General features: G+C 33.6%; 2 pseudogenes; both read right to left on the bottom strand.

Annotated features, from left to right (window-relative positions):
• Positions 1–1,670: 1,670 nt before the first annotated feature.
• On the bottom strand, positions 1,671–3,034 carry LOC123922915 (annotated as a pseudogene).
• Positions 3,035–10,881: 7,847 nt separating this feature from the next.
• On the bottom strand, positions 10,882–12,245 carry LOC123922914 (annotated as a pseudogene).
• Between the last annotated feature and the right edge of the window lie 7,998 nt (positions 12,246–20,243).

The following is a 20,243-nucleotide window of genomic DNA, read 5'->3' as shown; positions in this document are numbered from 1 at the left end:
GGTGTAGGAGTGTAGTACTTTGTCGCCATTCAAAGTTATCCGTAACAGGATGACTATAAGGTTGGTTGATGGGTATTCCACGAATCATGCTGAGGGACATGAGTGACCTAGATGGAATTTACCCCTCCTACATAACGGGAGATATGTCTATGGGCCCAATATTGAACTTAACAAGGGTGACGTACTATGCCTTGTGTTCAATATAGACATAAGGGTAAAAGGGTAATTATACACACGAGTTTTATCACGAAAGGTTTGTCAGATCACGTGACATTCTTGTGACTTGGGTAGCAGTGATGTGTTGCTAGATACCGCTCACTGTTTATAATATTGAGATTAATATTATTGCCAACGTCATAGGAACCTACAGGGTCACACACATAAGGACAGTTAATGACGGGAGAAATAAGTATGACTTATTAGTGGGGTGCGATTAGTTACAGTAGGTTATTGGGCTTATGAAGTCCAATAACCACTTTGGCCTGAAGACAACATAATAAGCTCTATAAATAGAGCCTTATGTAATTCAGTCAAGTGTTACACACATAATCTGAGTTTTAGAGTAATCCTAGAATTCTCTAAACCCTAACCGCACTAAATCTCCCTCTACCGTCGTCTTGAAGCTAGCACTAAGAGGTGAACGGAAACTGTTCGTGTGGACCGGCTAGAGGTGCTGCGATCGTGCGGTTCTTGTGATCAATTCAGAATCGAGGAATTGTTCTTCAAAGGTAATAATCGAAACCCTGATCATGTCCATTCGCAAGGATCCACCGAAGGAAAATTCTTAAATTTCCGCTGCGTTTTACTCTGTTTTAAATGCAATTTTCCTTCACGGTACGGGTAGTCGGGCTTTCGGGCCGGCCAGTTTTTTTAATTTTTTTTTTTTTACTTCTAGTGCTCAAACTCAACTATGTAAATAGCATTAATAATTCTCGCGCGTCCTATTTTTTACTCATCCGCTACCTACGAGTTTCTCGCGCCCTATTTTTACGCATCCGCTACTTACGAGTTTCTCGTGCGTCATATTTTCACTCATCCGCTACCTACGACTTTCTCGCGCTCCCTATTTTTACTCATTTGTTACGTACGAGTTTCTCGCGCGCCCTATTTTTATTCATCCGCTATGTACGAGTTTCTCGCGCATCCTATTTTTACTCATCCGCTACCTAAGAGTTTCTTGGGTACCCTATTTTTACTCATCTACTACCTATGAGTTTCTTGGGTACCCTATTTTTACTCATCTGCTACTTAAGTAGCGGACGGTGTTTTATAATTTATATTACAAACTAATTTCAAATCATCCAAAACAAATTATTTATATTTATATTTTATTTTATTTTTTTAATTTTAATTTTTTCGGGCTTGCAGGTCGCCCGCGACCCATTCGGGCTAGCCCATATTTTAATCGGGCTTTGTTGGGCCGGGCTAAAAAGCCTGGAAACAATTCGGGCTAGGATTTTCAAAGCCCAGGAAAAAATCGGGCTTGGCGGACAGGCCCATTCGGACTAACCCATTTTGACAGCTCTATGCTGCACAGGTCTGGTTAGCTGTAAGATATATAATGATTAAGTAAGATATGATAATTCCAATAATGTAAGGTATATGAAAAAAGTTGAGTAACATTAAACGATAGTTCAACAATAATTTGGATAAGTATTATACAAGGAAAATTATGTTATATTACGGAAGACTTCCTTATAGACCACATTCGAAGTCTTAGTTGTATCTTCACCGTCGTCATCGATGATCAATATTTTTAATCATTTTCTAGAAGTAACTTTTGAAATTACAACATACAACTGACCATGTGAAAACACTGGCGACGGAAGATATATCCCAACATGCTTTAAAGATTGTCCCCGACTCTTATTAATAGTCATCGCAAAAGAAATCATTATAGGGAATTGTCTTCGTTGAAATTTAAAAGGAATTCTCACGTCAGATGGTGTCAGAGAAAATCTAGGTATGAAAACCTGATCACCAATATTACTTCCTGGAATAATTTTTTCTTCAAGAGCACATTTTCTCAATCTCGTAATAATAAGTCTTGTTCCATTGCATAATCCTAATTTTTTATTCAAATTCCTTAATAGCATAACTGGAACTCTAACTTTAAGTCTCAACTTGTGATTTGGAAGTCCCGACGTAGAAATCGTGTTCAAAAATTCGGGAGTATGAACATCATCCACTGTTTGACCATCTACATTTTGTGTGAGTGGAGTTTCATAACTCAAATATGTTTTTTCTCCAACATATAATCATTTATTGTGTCGACTATTGAATTTTTAGGAGCTAGTATAGCTCTATTCTGGAAATACGTTATATCGTTCATGTTTTGTAAAAGTTGGGGATAGGTGCTTTCAACGCTAGAAGTAAGAGGATCACCTGAATTTGGAATGAATAAATCTGATGGAATGTCAAGTTCTAAATCATTGTCGTTGTCATCTCCAATTTCTCCATCGCCAACACTCAAAACCCATTCAGAAAACAATTTTCTTTGTTCAACGTCTGTACTCGAAGCACCACCGAGAAGCCTCATGTTTTTACTCAATGTTAAAACTTCACAAAAATTCCAAAGAGCCGAAGAATTAATAGTAGCATGAACAACTTCTGACCTTATACCTTTGGGTATTACTGGTAGAATTTGTCTAAAATCTCCGCCAAAAACAACAACTTTTCCACCGAAGGGAATGTGTTTATTTTTTTCTTCAACGGAGTTGAAAATATCTTTTAAAGTTCGATCAACAACTTCGAAACAATGTTTGTGCATCATTGGTGCTTCATCCCATATAATGAGTTTTGCGTTTTGTATTAATAGCGCCAAAGGGTTTTTAGGAACTATGGTACATATTGAAAACTCGTCAACATTTAGAGGAATACAAAACCTTGAATCTGTTGTTCTACCGCCAGGTATAAACAATGCAGCGATCCCACTTGAGGCACCTGTTAAAACTATATCACCTTTTGAGCGTAATGCGGTTGACATGACCCTCCAGATAAATGTCTTCCATGTACCGCCAAAACCATAAAGAAAAAACACACCAGGTTTGTTTTCGTTAACTCTTGTCATGATTGTGTCATATACTTTACGTTGCTCTGAAGTCATAGTTGACATCAATCTAACATGTTCCTCAGCTAATGATTGCTTGTTATAATTCAATTCGTTGTGTATTAAACTATTTTGTATATCAGGAACTAATGATGTGTCTGCTCTAAGCATTGGAAGATAATCTTTTAAACTCTTCCCACAACTACGTAACATCATCTCAATATCTGCTAGTGCATATTGTATCAATTGATCATCGGTTAATATTAAATCTGCAATGTTAAAATCAAAATAATGAATGTGATTAGTAACATGATTATGGTTGTGTTTGGTTGTATTGCAAAAAAAAAATTGATTTAGCAGAATTGAGTTTGATAATAACTTTCCAAATCACACGTAATAATAAATTTCCAAATCTCACATGATAATTATTCTCTAAATTTAAGATCCAGTAGAAAAAAAAAATCATTGATCAGGAAAGACATAAAAATATTTCGTGATGAATAATATAGTCAACAATAATTTTGATATGATATACTTTTAAAATTGATGGTGCTTATCAATTATTGCACATAATTTTAATCATAATTGGTATACTTGCCATAGTGGTTGGAAATATTGCAAGATAAAATGGAGGGAAAACAGAGAAAACAAATTAGGGTTTAGGGTTTGCTTGTGTATACAAGCTTATTAATTGAACCCCCGGCTAACTCTGCGTAAGGTGATCAATCATGGTGTTTTATTAATTGGACTAATGTAATAATAATAAAATTGTGTGTTTATTATTATTAAAGTTGCATGATGAATGGTTATGGCCTTAGTTCTTCTTTTCGTTTTATTTGGGATTTAAATACGGCCTGCGTGTCGTGCCTTTCTTATATTTTCTTGATGTAATTTCTTTTCTCATCTCACTCCCTCGTATGAACACGAGTTTCTTGTAGTGATGTAATATAAGATTAGCAAATAGGACAGGAAGGACAGCAATGAAGATCTATCTTGGAGAAGTATAGGTTTTTGTTAAATATAGCATAGGTTCTCTCATTGGCTTGAGGGAACAATCACGCTAGGGGCCATAACCATATCATTTTATTATATTATGTATGTTGATGCATGTTATGTATGGAGTGACGTCATTGTATGTAAGCCGTGGTAAGGTGAGATCAAATTAATTATAAAAGCCCTCAAAGGAATTAATATTAAGTTTTATTGCTTTCCAACGAATAGCGCCCTTCAAGATCAATATCGACAAATGTAGGTTTTGCCAACGCGAAGTGCATTGTCAATATTGATAAGTTGCGGTGAGGTAATTTATTTATCCGATCGCTATTTAATGGGTCTAACTTAACTAAAGAGAATATAATAAGATTATATAACTTTAGAAGCAAGTATTGGGTTATTCCATGTGATGGATTAGAATAAGTGTTATTCGCCCAATAGAAAGGATATGAGAGTTGTATGAGATACAATTGGAAAGGAGTTTCCTACCTAAATAACTAAGTTTTGTGTAATCAGCCCAACGCTGACTTAAAACGAAGTGAAATATGGATCTCATTCTCACTAGAAAATCTTCCAACGGGATTTTCCGAATCAAATGCCGAGGGTCATTTGTTTTGAGTAAAATAGTGGGAGCACATGTTTAATTAAAGGCCTAATTAAATGTGTATTAAAATTGTTCAAATACTTATATTTTCACTTTTACAATTGTAGATCACCATGTCAAACACCAATACTTCGAACAACATTTTGCGAAGCATTCTTGACAAAGAGAAATTGTCTGGGACAAATTTTCTTGATTGGCATCGTAACTTGAGGATAGTCCTCATGCACGAGAAAAAGCTGTATGCTATTGAGGAACCCCAACCTAACCCTGAGGATGAACCTGCGGCTAATGCCCCTAAGGCTCAAAGGGATGCTTATCAGAAGCGTCTTGATGATGCCATGGATGCAAAGTGCCTAATGCTGGCTACCATGACCTCTGAGCTTCAGAAGCAACATGAGGACATGAATGCGTTCGATATGATCGAACACTTGAAGACGCTCTACCAAGAGCAAGCCAGGATTGAAAGGTTTGAGGTTTCCAAAGCCCTGTTTTCAGCTAAGCTATCTGAGGGATCTCTAGTAAGTCCACATGTGCTCAAGATGATTGGGTACGTGGGGAACTTAGAAAAATTGGGATTTCCACTTGGAAATGAGCTTGCAACTGATCTGATCCTGCAATCGTTGCCGGAGAGTTTTAATCAGTTTGTTCTGAACTTCACCATGTCGGACATGGAAAAGACTTTGCCACAACTGCTGGGCATGTTGAGGCAGGCTGAGCAGAACATGAAAACAAAAGGGAAATCCAACCATGTTCTTATGATTGGCAATGGAAACAAAGGGAAGGGCAACAAAGGGAAGGGAGGTAAAGGGAAGGGCAAGGAAGTTGCCAAACCCAAACCTACCCCTAAAGCTTTGAAGCCCACTGGGGGAGTTGCAAAGGAGGGTAGGTGCTTCCACTGTAACAAGACTGGACATTGGAAGAGGAACTGCCCAAAATACCTGGAAGATAAAAAGAATGGAGTAGAGAGCTCCAATTCAGCAGGTATCTTTGTTATTGAAATTAATTTATCTACTTCTTCTACATGGGTATTAGATACCGGATGTGGTTCTCACATTTGTACTAATGTGCAGGGGCTGCAAAGGAGTAGAGGATTGGCTAAAGGTGAAGTCGACCTACGAGTGGGAAATGGAGCAAGAGTTGCCGCATTAGCTGTAGGAGTTTTTAATTTGACTTTACCTTCTGGTTTAATAATACAGTTAGAGAACTGCTTTTATGTACCTGCCATTAGCAGGAATATTATTTCTGTTTCTTGTTTGGATAAACTTGGCTTTTCATTTATAATAAAGAACAATTGTTGCTCCATTTATTTAAATGATATCTTTTATGCCACAGCTCAAATGAGTAATGGATTATATATTCTTGATCTTGAAATGCCAATTTATAACATTGATACGAAAAGGATTAAACCTAATGAGTTAAATCCTACATACCTTTGGCACTGTCGTTTGGGCCATATAAATGAGAAACGCATTTCCAAGCTCCATAAAGATGGGCTCTTGGATTCATTTGATTATGAATCTTTTGAAACATGCAGATCTTGCTTATTGGGAAAAATGACAAAGACCCCATTCACTGGTAAAGGTGAAAGGGCAAATGATCACTTGGCTCTCATACATACTGATGTATGTGGACCATTGAACACACATGCTAGAGGAGGTTTTCAGTACTTCATCACATTCACTGATGACTACAGCAGATATGGGTATGTATACCTAATGAAGCATAAGTCGGAATCCTTTGAAAAGTTCAAAGAATTTAAAAATGAAGTACAAAACCAACTAGGAAAGAAAATCAAAATCCTTCGATCAGATCGAGGAGGTGAGTATTTAAGCCTAGAATTTGATGACTATCTAAAAGAGTGTGGGATCTTATCCCAACTCACTCCTCCTGGAACACCGCAATGGAATGGTGTGTCTGAGAGAAGAAACCGAACCTTGTTGGACATGGTGCGGTCTATGATGAGTCACGCTGATCTTCCAAACTCCTTTTGGGGACATGCTCTATTAACAGCAGCTTATACACTTAACCGTGTTCCTTCTAAAACGGTTGAAAAGACACCATATGAGATATGGAGTGGCAAGAAACCACATATGTCTTACTTAAAGATTTGGGGTTGCGAAGTTTATGTAAAACGTCAAATTTCTACTAAACTTGAACCTAAATCTGACAAGTGCTTCTTTGTGGGATATCCAAAAGAGACAAAAGGATATCACTTCTACAATCCTTCTGAGGGCAAAGTGTTTGTCGCTCGAACAGGAGTATTCCTAGAAAAGGATTTTATTTCCAAAGGAATCAGTGGGAGGAAAGTAGATCTTGAAGAAATTCACGATCCACAAAGTAGTGACACACCAATGGAGGAACAAGAGCAGGATGCACAAGATGTTGTGACAGAGAACCCTGCTCATGTAACACAAGAACCACGTAGGTCCAACAGGATACGTCAAGAACCTGAAAGATATGGATATTTCATATCGGAACAAGGTGATGTATTACTCATGGATCAAGATGAGCCTGTGACTTACCAAGAGGCCATTACTGGTCCTGAATCTGAGAAGTGGCTTGAAGCCATGAAATCTGAAATGGATTCCATGTACACAAATCAAGTTTGGAACTTGGTGGAAGCTCCTGATGGGATTAAACCCATAGGATGCAAGTGGGTCTTCAAGAAGAAGACTGACATGGATGGAAAGGTACAGACCTACAAAGCGCGATTGGTTGCTAAAGGTTTCAAACAAATTCATGGGGTAGACTATGATGAAACTTTTTCACCAGTTGCGATGATCAAATCCATTCGGATCTTACTTGCCATCGCTGCATACTATGATTATGAAATCTGGCAGATGGATGTAAAAACTGCCTTCCTCAATGGGAGTCTCCTTGAGGATGTGTATATGACACAACCTGAAGGCTTTTGCATTCCAGGAGAAGCCAAAAGGATATGCAAATTACAGCGATCAATCTACGGATTGAAGCAAGCTTCCAGAAGTTGGAATCTTCGTTTTGATGAAACTGTAAAACAGTACGGATTCATTCAAAATAAAGATGAGCCTTGTGTTTACAAGAAGGTTAGTGGGAGCATAGTCGCATTCCTAGTATTATATGTAGATGACATATTACTAATAGGAAACGACATCCCTACCTTGCAACAAATTAAAACTTGGTTAGGGAATTGCTTTTCTATGAAAGATCTGGGTGAAGCAGCCTATATATTAGGAATAAGAATCTATAGAGATAGATCACAAAAACTGCTTGGCCTAAGCCAGAGTACATACATAGATAAAGTGTTAAGACGCTTTAATATGCATGATTCCAAGAAAGGATTCATTCCTATGCAACATGGCCTGTGTCTTTCAAAGACACAGTCTCCTTCATCTAAGGAAGAGAGGGACCGCATGAGCAAGATCCCTTATGCATCGGCTATAGGATCTATCATGTATGCCATGATATGTACTCGACCAGATGTTTCATATGCCTTAAGCGCAACAAGCCGTTATCAGTCTGATCCTGGTGAGGCTCACTGGGTGGCTGTCAAGAACATCCTTAAATACTTAAGGAGGACTAAAGACTCATTCCTAATATATGGAGGCCAAGAAGAGCTAAATGTAATTGGTTACACTGATGCTAGCTTCCAAACAGATAGGGATGACTTTAGGTCGCAATCAGGCTATGTGTTTTGCATAAATGGTGGCGCTGTGAGCTGGAAGAGTTCAAAGCAAGATACAGTTGCTGATTCTACAACCGAAGCTGAGTACATCGCTGCATCAAATGCAGCAAAGGAAGCTGTTTGGATAAAGAAGTTCATTACTGAACTTGGCATATTCCCTAGCATTGTGGATCCCATTGAATTATTTTGTGACAACAATGGTGCAATCGCACAAGCTAAGGAGCCTAGATCTCACCAAAAGTCCAAACACATACTCAGGCGCTATCATCTTATTCGAGAGATAATTGATAGAGGAGATGTGAAAATATGCAGAGTACCAACACTTGACAATGCTGCTGATCCACTTACAAAGCCTCTTGCTCAGCCGAAGCATGAGGGCCACACTAGGGGCATAGGTATTAGGAGTATGCCTGATTGGCTCTAGTGCTAGTGGGAGATTGTTGGTGTAAGCCCTAGAGGCCAATTATTTATAATTGCATGATACTTGTATTGGATAATTTACTTATTAAATAAAGGCTTTTCTTTATTATGTTTATGTGTTAAATAATAGAGTCCCTAGAATAGTAAGTTCATTGAATGGAACGTTAAGTGTGACTTAATCGTGAGAATCCATTACACATGAGAACACTATTCTTAAAACATCCGTAGTCGAGCTTTAATGTGAATTGGGATAACATCAAAACGTAGAGACTATTATGTTGGTAGACTGATGATCACATCTCACGGATCATAGATAAAGAGTTATCAAGTCTTCACATAGATATAAATATTAAGAGTAATATTTATATCGGATTGACCCACCATGAGAATACTACATAGTATGTTATGAAATGTCATAAGATATTCTCATAGTGATAAGTGGTGTATTCCACCCTTCGACCTGAAACCACTATGTTCCCTAGGTGTAGGAGTGTAGTACTTTGTCGCCATTCAAAGTTATCCGTAACAGGATGACTATAAGGTTGGTTGATGGGTATTCCACGAATCATGCTGAGGGACATGAGTGACCTAGATGGAATTTACCCCTCCTACATAACGGGAGATATGTCTATGGGCCCAATATTGAACTTAACAAGGGTGACGTACTATGCCTTGTGTTCAATATAGACATAAGGGTAAAAGGGTAATTATACACACGAGTTTTATCACGAAAGGTTTGTCAGATCACGTGACATTCTTGTGACTTGGGTAGCAGTGATGTGTTGCTAGATACCGCTCACTGTTTATAATATTGAGATTAATATTATTGCCAACGTCATAGGAACCTACAGGGTCACACACATAAGGACAGTTAATGACGGGAGAAATAAGTATGACTTATTAGTGGGGTGCGATTAGTTACAGTAGGTTATTGGGCTTATGAAGTCCAATAACCACTTTGGCCTGAAGACAACATAATAAGCTCTATAAATAGAGCCTTATGTAATTCAGTCAAGTGTTACACACATAATCTGAGTTTTAGAGTAATCCTAGAATTCTCTAAACCCTAACCGCACTAAATCTCCCTCTACCGTCGTCTTGAAGCTAGCACTAAGAGGTGAACGGAAACTGTTCGTGTGGACCGGCTAGAGGTGCTGCGATCGTGCGGTTCTTGTGATCAATTCAGAATCGAGGAATTGTTCTTCAAAGGTAATAATCGAAACCCTGATCATGTCCATTCGCAAGGATCCACCGAAGGAAAATTCTTAAATTTCCGCTGCGTTTTACTCTGTTTTAAATGCAATTTTCCTTCACGGTACGGGTAGTCGGGCTTTCGGGCCGGCCAGTTTTTTTAATTTTTTTTTTTTTACTTCTAGTGCTCAAACTCAACTATGTAAATAACATTAATAATTCTCGCGCGTCCTATTTTTTACTCATCCGCTACCTACGAGTTTCTCGCGCCCTATTTTTACGCATCCGCTACTTACGAGTTTCTCGTGCGTCATATTTTCACTCATCCGCTACCTACGACTTTCTCGCGCTCCCTATTTTTACTCATTTGTTACGTACGAGTTTCTCGCGCGCCCTATTTTTATTCATCCGCTATGTACGAGTTTCTCGCGCATCCTATTTTTACTCATCCGCTACCTAAGAGTTTCTTGGGTACCCTATTTTTACTCATCTACTACCTATGAGTTTCTTGGGTACCCTATTTTTACTCATCTGCTACTTAAGTAGCGGACGGTGTTTTATAATTTATATTACAAACTAATTTCAAATCATCCAAAACAAATTATTTATATTTATATTTTATTTTATTTTTTTAATTTTAATTTTTTCGGGCTTGCAGGTCGCCCGCGACCCATTCGGGCTAGCCCATATTTTAATCGGGCTTTGTTGGGCCGGGCTAAAAAGCCTGGAAACAATTCGGGCTAGGATTTTCAAAGCCCAGGAAAAAATCGGGCTTGGCGGACAGGCCCATTCGGACTAACCCATTTTGACAGCTCTATGCTGCACAGGTCTGGTTAGCTGTAAGATATATAATGATTAAGTAAGATATGATAATTCCAATAATGTAAGGTATATGAAAAAAGTTGAGTAACATTAAACGATAGTTCAACAATAATTTGGATAAGTATTATACAAGGAAAATTATGTTATATTACGGAAGACTTCCTTATAGACCACATTCGAAGTCTTAGTTGTATCTTCACCGTCGTCATCGATGATCAATATTTTTAATCATTTTCTAGAAGTAACTTTTGAAATTACAACATACAACTGACCATGTGAAAACACTGGCGACGGAAGATATATCCCAACATGCTTTAAAGATTGTCCCCGACTCTTATTAATAGTCATCGCAAAAGAAATCATTATAGGGAATTGTCTTCGTTGAAATTTAAAAGGAATTCTCACGTCAGATGGTGTCAGAGAAAATCTAGGTATGAAAACCTGATCACCAATATTACTTCCTGGAATAATTTTTTCTTCAAGAGCACATTTTCTCAATCTCGTAATAATAAGTCTTGTTCCATTGCATAATCCTAATTTTTTATTCAAATTCCTTAATAGCATAACTGGAACTCTAACTTTAAGTCTCAACTTGTGATTTGGAAGTCCCGACGTAGAAATCGTGTTCAAAAATTCGGGAGTATGAACATCATCCACTGTTTGACCATCTACATTTTGTGTGAGTGGAGTTTCATAACTCAAATATGTTTTTTCTCCAACATATAATCATTTATTGTGTCGACTATTGAATTTTTAGGAGCTAGTATAGCTCTATTCTGGAAATACGTTATATCGTTCATGTTTTGTAAAAGTTGGGGATAGGTGCTTTCAACGCTAGAAGTAAGAGGATCACCTGAATTTGGAATGAATAAATCTGATGGAATGTCAAGTTCTAAATCATTGTCGTTGTCATCTCCAATTTCTCCATCGCCAACACTCAAAACCCATTCAGAAAACAATTTTCTTTGTTCAACGTCTGTACTCGAAGCACCACCGAGAAGCCTCATGTTTTTACTCAATGTTAAAACTTCACAAAAATTCCAAAGAGCCGAAGAATTAATAGTAGCATGAACAACTTCTGACCTTATACCTTTGGGTATTACTGGTAGAATTTGTCTAAAATCTCCGCCAAAAACAACAACTTTTCCACCGAAGGGAATGTGTTTATTTTTTTCTTCAACGGAGTTGAAAATATCTTTTAAAGTTCGATCAACAACTTCGAAACAATGTTTGTGCATCATTGGTGCTTCATCCCATATAATGAGTTTTGCGTTTTGTATTAATAGCGCCAAAGGGTTTTTAGGAACTATGGTACATATTGAAAACTCGTCAACATTTAGAGGAATACAAAACCTTGAATCTGTTGTTCTACCGCCAGGTATAAACAATGCAGCGATCCCACTTGAGGCACCTGTTAAAACTATATCACCTTTTGAGCGTAATGCGGTTGACATGACCCTCCAGATAAATGTCTTCCATGTACCGCCAAAACCATAAAGAAAAAACACACCAGGTTTGTTTTCGTTAACTCTTGTCATGATTGTGTCATATACTTTACGTTGCTCTGAAGTCATAGTTGACATCAATCTAACATGTTCCTCAGCTAATGATTGCTTGTTATAATTCAATTCGTTGTGTATTAAACTATTTTGTATATCAGGAACTAATGATGTGTCTGCTCTAAGCATTGGAAGATAATCTTTTAAACTCTTCCCACAACTACGTAACATCATCTCAATATCTGCTAGTGCATATTGTATCAATTGATCATCGGTTAATATTAAATCTGCAATGTTAAAATCAAAATAATGAATGTGATTAGTAACATGATTATGGTTGTGTTTGGTTGTATTGCAAAAAAAAAATTGATTTAGCAGAATTGAGTTTGATAATAACTTTCCAAATCACACGTAATAATAAATTTCCAAATCTCACATGATAATTATTCTCTAAATTTAAGATCCAGTAGAAAAAAAAAATCATTGATCAGGAAAGACATAAAAATATTTCGTGATGAATAATATAGTCAACAATAATTTTGATATGATATACTTTTAAAATTGATGGTGCTTATCAATTATTGCACATAATTTTAATCATAATTGGTATACTTGCCATAGTGGTTGGAAATATTGCAAGATAAAATGGAGGGAAAACAGAGAAAACAAATTAGGGTTTAGGGTTTGCTTGTGTATACAAGCTTATAATATAAACTAGAACATCGACTCGTGCGGTGCACGGATCTGATTAGCTGTAAGATATATAATGATTAAATAAGATATGATAATTCCAATAATATAAGGTATATGAAAAAAGTTGAATAACATTAAACGATAGTTCAACAATAATTTTTGATAAATATTCATACAAAGAAAATTATGTTATATTATGGAAAACTTCCTTATAGACCACATTCGAAGTTTTAGTCGTATCTTCACCGTCATCATCGATGATCAATATTTTTAATCCTTTTCTAGAAGTATTGTCTTGCATTGAAGGGTTGTGGGTTCGAATTTTAGTCAAGACAAAATTTTATCATTTTTTAATAAAAATTGCAATATAAAATGGAGGGAAAACAGAGAAAACAAATTAGGGTTTAGGGTTTGCTTGTGTATACAAGCTTATAATATAAAAGATGATACCAATATTCAATGCATGACAATTCGATTAGATTGGTCTAAATTTTTTTAAAAAAAAAAATTACTTTTTCTTTACTCAATAAAAAAATAAATTATTACTACTTGAAACTCATAGATATATTAATTAATATGTTCAATCTAACAAATTAATATTGTAACTTAAACTAGACATTGCTAATATATCATCTACAACACATATAATAAAAAAAGACAAAACTTACGTGTATTTTTTTAGGCGCAGTATTTTTAGACGCAATTTTTATATCATTTAAATTGGAAGTAATAATATTTGAGATGCGTCATACATCAAATATGAAGGGTTCTTTTTCGTTGAGATTCTAAATTTAAGATTCTAACTTTAATTTTCAGACGTTGTGCAAATCAAATCACTTCTATTATATCCATCCGATGATTCTAAAAATGCACTGTTTTTTGTCATTTTTGGTCAAGTAGTTTAATAGTTAAAAATTCACCATTTCTTGAGATTAATAAGTGAAAATTTCGGATTCGAATTTCGACCCTAAATACAAAATGCATATAATATCTCTACCAATTAGGTAACTAAACAATTATATAATTTATCCAACTTTTATATGCAATATATAAATAATTAAACACAGTCTCAAAAGTCAAAACAGAACATGTGGTTTGTTGCAAGATCCAAATAAGTTGAGGAAATTGAATTCTATATACAGTATATGCAAACAGTGATTTAGAATTATTTGATTAAGATCAGATAGTTCAGATCTTACACCAATTTTTAATTTTATTCAATATAAAATTTTGAATTGATATATGAACTGTCCTATAACACACCGACTTTTAAAATTATTATTTTATTTAGGATTTATTTAATTTCTAGTTTTATTTTATCATGACTTGTTTATGTTGGTGTATTTTTGTTCTATTTATAGTTGTTTTAGCGTGTTTATAATTAATTAATTAATTAGTTAGAATATAAAATAGAAGTGACGAAATAGTGGATCTAAAGTAATGAGTTACAATTAATGATTTTTAGTAAAATTAAATAAGAAGAGAAAAATAAAATTGGAAGAAAATAAAATGTGGGGTGTGCGAAGGTTAAGTAGCACGTAGAAAGGGGGGGGGGGGTACGGGTTAGCAAAATAGTAGAGGAAAAGAGAAATGAGGATTTGAGCCTAGTGGTGTTAGTGAGAATAAAGGGGGTATGAAATAGGAATTTTGTAGAAAAATAAAAATAAAAGAATCAGGTTTTGTGATTTTGGGGATAAGTTAACCCAACTATTTGCTATAAAAGGGCAAAGGTTAGGCCAAAATTAGGATTAGCCACACTTTACTAAAACCAGAAAAGGGGCTTATTTTAAGATGTGCTTATTTTTTTTTTTTTTTGGCTTTCACCACCAATTGAATCTGGTTCGGGGGTCAGTTCTGACATCAAGTGGTTCCAGCCCCCTCCCGATCGTAGTTGCGGGGGATCGAACCGTGGTCCTCCCTACCAAGTTCAGCACCAATCACCACTGAACCAACTAACGATTGGTAAGATGTGCTTATTTTATGTCTATGTATTAAGTCCATAAACTTATATAAATTTATATTATGTTTAAAAAGATATAAAAAATTTGTCAAAATTTTGTTCATTGGGGATTAAAAACAAATTAATTTATTTTTTGGGATGAAAATATGTGATTTTATTTTATAGGTACGAAAATCAAAATTCTCTAATTAATTCTATATAGAAATGAATATATTTAACCTGAAATTTTCTTTTACTCAATTTATTGAGCCATTAACTCCTAAGTTTTTATTGTTAAATTCTAATCAAATAATCAATCATTAATTGATTAAGTGATGATTGACGCTGGACTTGGTAGGGGTACCACGATTCGATCATCCCACAATTGCGATTAAATCACTTAATGTCAGAATTGTTCATCGAACCAGATTAGACGGTTCAATGAGCCAGATACTAGTGGTAAAAACAAATTAAAAAAAAATAATCAAATCAAATACACAGATTCACAATATTAATTTTAAATCTATATTATAATTCTTATTTATGTTGTTCATTTGATTATTTATTTTTTATTTACTGCATTAAAAGCTTGTCGGGAACTTTAAATTAAACAACCTTAGTTGACTTTGTGTCAACATGTGTTTCTTTAAGCATTTGAAAGAAACTTACATAATTTCTTTAAAATAAATATCGTTCTTGGCTATTATTCATGGGTGGAAGTTCACATCCCTAAATGTGGGGATATCTATGAACACGACTCTGACACAGACATTTCGACACGACATGGACACTGCGATATAGCTATTGTAAAAAATATACGACACTGACACCGGTATATTTTTATAATAAAATATATAAATTGATAATCAAAATATATACATGTAAATCTAATTTGAGTAAGTTATTTCTTTAAAAAAAGTTTTAAAACAAGATATGATAGTATTTTACCTTTATTTATCCATCTATTACCGAAAAAACTAAAAATATTGTAATCAAAATATAATGTCTTAAATTCTCATTGATCAATATTATTATTATTTCGACATATTTTTAACTCTTGTAGATATGTCTGATATGTGCCTAAGGTGAGTATAAGCAAAAAAAAAAAAAAAAAAAAAATTTTGGGACACTTGTCCGACACGTATCGTACGAGTGTTTTACAGGTGTCGAACACTGATCAAATGAGTGTCAAAGTAAAGGAAAAATTGAGTTTTTTCCGACACCGGTATGAGTTATCCGACACATATTGTACGAGTGTCATACAAGTGTCGGACACCGCGACACGCCTAATTATAGAGGTGTCGATATACTTTTAATTGTAAAGGTGTATTAAACAATTATAGCTGTGCCAATTTGCATATAAAACAAACGCTGGTGTTATTGGCTATTGAGTTGGGTTAGTTCACATTTCACATCATAAAAAGATTTTTTTAATATTTCTATGAAATAATTAAGCATTCTACAAAATCAAAGGTTGAAACGTGAAGGACTCTCGATGCTTTAAGAGTAGAATTTCGACCCGTGCGATGCATATGTCTAATCAGCCGTAATATATAACAATAAAAAATACTTGGAATTGGATAAAATTCATATAACTGAAATTATGTTATATAACGAAATACTTTTTTATAGACTACATTGAAAATTTTATTTGTATCTTTTTAAATTTATTTTGGAATTGTATATTTGAAATATTTGGAATGGAATTAAATAGTAAAAGTTTCTAGTGAAAATTTATTTAGTTTAATGTGAAAAATGAAAGGTGTCCCAAAGAATTAGGGTTGAAAATTAGGTAACGAGTTGAAAAAAATATTATAAAAAAATTTATAAAACTAATAAACAAATTTTCCTTTAATCAACGAAGATTAGTTAACTAGGAACTTTCTAATGTAAAATTTTCCAACATGTGCGGTGCAAAAATTATGCTTATTATAGTCGCAAAACAATTTTTTTAGCAGTCAAACGTTGATTGACACGCATAAATTAAGAATGTGGGTTGTCTTATTATAGGTGCAAATAAAAAAATTTAGCAACCAAACATTGATTGATACGCATAGATTAAGATTAATTGATAGCAAAATTAAGAATGTAGGCTAGCTTATTATAGACGCAAATAAAAAAATTTAGCAACCAAACTTTAATTGATACGCATAGATTAAAGTTAATTGATGGCAAAATTAAGAATGTGAGTCACTCAATAAAAGCGGGAAAAAAATGATAATGATGTAAAATAAATTTATGTCATGTCATATATGTGAGGGTTAAAGAGATGAGATTCTTAACGTTAATCACAATTGAAGAAATGCTTTAATGGTTGAAAGATCTTATTGTATGCAAGGGAGAGATGTTTGATTCCCATGTTAGACAAATTTGTATTTTTTTTAATATAAAGCTGCAGTAAAAAGAGAGGAAAAAAAAATTAGGTTTAGGGTTAGCATTTCAGAACAAACTTAGAATATAAGAGATAATAAGAATTAATAATATATAGTAAGAATTAATATATCCGGTTAAAAAAAATAACTTTTGTGATTTCTCATCTATTCTAATAGTATAGTATATATATCAACGTGTAACGCTACTACTCCATCTGGTCCTATATATAGGGAACACATTAAGAAAAACACAAATACCAAGGAGACTTATTTTTTTATTAAAAATTCTAAAATGTTATGTGTTATTAATTCCAAAACTAACCTTGGCAATGTGTTAGGCAATCTATAATATGTAATAAGCCAGACATATTTGTCTTTCTCTCTCCTCTCCTCATTCAACCTCATTCCTCACATTTAATGTTTCTTTTGCAAAATTTATTTAGTATTACTATAAGTGGACGAACATGTTAATTGATTCAACATTTAATAGTGGATTTGTCCAATTACTCATTCCCCTATTCAATTTTGTCCATATCATGTTATCATTTACTATTATTAAGGATCGCATCAATTTTGACTAATAATATTAATGATAGTTTTTGTATATATGGTAATCTATAATCTATAATCTATAATATGTAATAAGCCAGACTTATTTGTCTTTCTCTCTCCTCTCCTCATTCAACCTCATTCTTCACATTTAATGTTGATATACATTCAATAGCTGTCCAATTACTTTGAAAAATGACCATAATTACTTTGAAAAATAATAGCTGTCCAATTTTTTCCATAAACATTCAATATAGCTGTCTAATTTTTTCCATAAACATTCCCCCGTGCTGTCCAATTTTTTCCATAAACATTCAATTTTTTATAATAAAATGGAATATGCCTTATATTCTTTTTTTTAAAACAGTAATATTCTAATATGCCTTATTTCAAAAAGTTTTTATTTACAATTTTGGGTTATTATAGCGCCTATTTAATAGCGCTTTTTAACAAGCGCTGTTAAAAGTTAAAACGGAGCCCCCTATAATAGCGTTTTATGAAGAAGCGCTATCAAAGCTTTGAACTTGAAGATGATATAACAACGCTTTTGTTAAAAGCGCTATTAAATCTGTGAATGCGGAACACTACTATAGCACTTTAGGAGAAACGCTATTAAACTTTATATCCTATAATAGCGCTTTTGACATAAGCGCTATAATAAAAGAAATAAAAAATTGAAAATTTTAATATTAAAATGTTAATTTTTTTAGTCTAATTTTTTAGTAAAATGGTATTTTGGGTTTAATCGATTGGGACCACAATGTTATTGATCTATAATATATAACAATCAGATTCATGGTGTCAATGGAGTTGAGAGTTTTTTGTTTTGAATATCAAGTTGGGATTTTGTTGAATGTTGCAGACGATGATGGACTCAAGAAGAGAGAGAAGCGTGATACCTTAGTTGGAATTTAGAGGAAAAACGTTTTGTTTTCTAACGGCGTTTATCAGCGAAAAGAAATAATCCAAGTGTTAAAATTCTATTGGAAAACATTAATAACTGGACCTATGGAATTGCATTTAAGTTTTGTCCTTTTTTTTATTACTATTCTGCACCCAAATGAAATATGAACTCATAACCATATGTTTTTATCTTCTTTATCTATTTTTTTTAAAAAAAAATTAACGGTTTTATTTTAGTAGTTTATTTGGACAATTTATGAATTTTCCCTTTAATAATGATCTATTGGAGATATATATATATTACTGTAACTAATATAATGATTTTTAGTTTTCGACGCAATTTATTTAGAAACTTTTAACTTTTACTTGGTGACTTAATCGTAAATGTATTGATTTGATTATTATTTTTTTTAACAAATTTATTGATTTGATTTTAAAACACAAGTTTTACCAATTGTCAGTTGGTTCAGTGGTGATTGGCGCTGAATTTGGTAGGGATGACTGTGGTTCGATCCCCGCAACTGCGATCCGCAGGGAGCTGGAATCACTTGATGTCAGAACTGACCCTGAACCAAATTAAACTGGTGGTGAAAAAAAATAAAAATTTGTCAACTAAAAAAAATAATCAATATAGTTGATCTGATTCGTCCTTAAATATATGATTCTTTTGAGAAATTTAAATATCTTAACTAAAATTAATATTTATTATATTCTTTTTTAATTAGATTATATTATCATTTAAAAACTATAATCAAAACACAAATATATAATTCCTCCGGTCACATAGGCATTTCAAATTTTACTAAATGTGTAGTGAACAAATTCCGGTGTCTTAAAAAAAATTAACATTTTAGTCATTATTATAAGCAAAAGTTAAGTAAATGCGATTTATATTGAACATATTGATTTATGCATGTTAAATTTATATTATTTTTTTATTTTTTATTTTTAAATTTAAAATATATTAAATTTTTTTTTTTTTGTCCTATTTTTTATTCAAACTTTGTTTTGTTTGTTTGGGGGGTTTTTTTTAAAAAAGTTTACACACGAGTCTATATTTTTACGTATATATTAAGAGACATTATTTATTTTTTTGTAATTTATACGGGGCCTACTCTTTTTTTTTTTTTGTGATTCACGCGGGAAATATATTAAAATTGTACGTTTAATTTTCGGTAAAATAAAAAATCAGAGGTACAATTTTAATTGAATTGTAAATGATTTTAAAACTATTTTAATTGACTATATTTATATATTAATACGGGATCTTAATTTATTTTATTTTTGACAAATACGGGATCCTACTTTTTTTATGTTATAGTTTTTCTTTTTTCATCCTTTTTATTTCAGAATGATGAAAATTTTAATATTAAAATGTTAATTTTTTAGTCTCATTTTACCCGTGCTTGGCACGGGTCCGGATACTAGTTAATGCATAATATTAGAATAGGTTGCATTTTATACTATTTAATAAAGGTATATAAGGGATTATCTATTTAATAAAGAATAAATTTCTTTATATCTCTTAAAACGGTCATTGACATT

This window comes from Trifolium pratense, linkage group LG4 (assembly GCF_020283565.1).
Source record: "Trifolium pratense cultivar HEN17-A07 linkage group LG4, ARS_RC_1.1, whole genome shotgun sequence".
In the NCBI taxonomy this organism is placed as follows: domain Eukaryota; kingdom Viridiplantae; phylum Streptophyta; class Magnoliopsida; order Fabales; family Fabaceae; genus Trifolium; species Trifolium pratense.
This window is presented reverse-complemented; position numbering and strand designations above follow the sequence as displayed.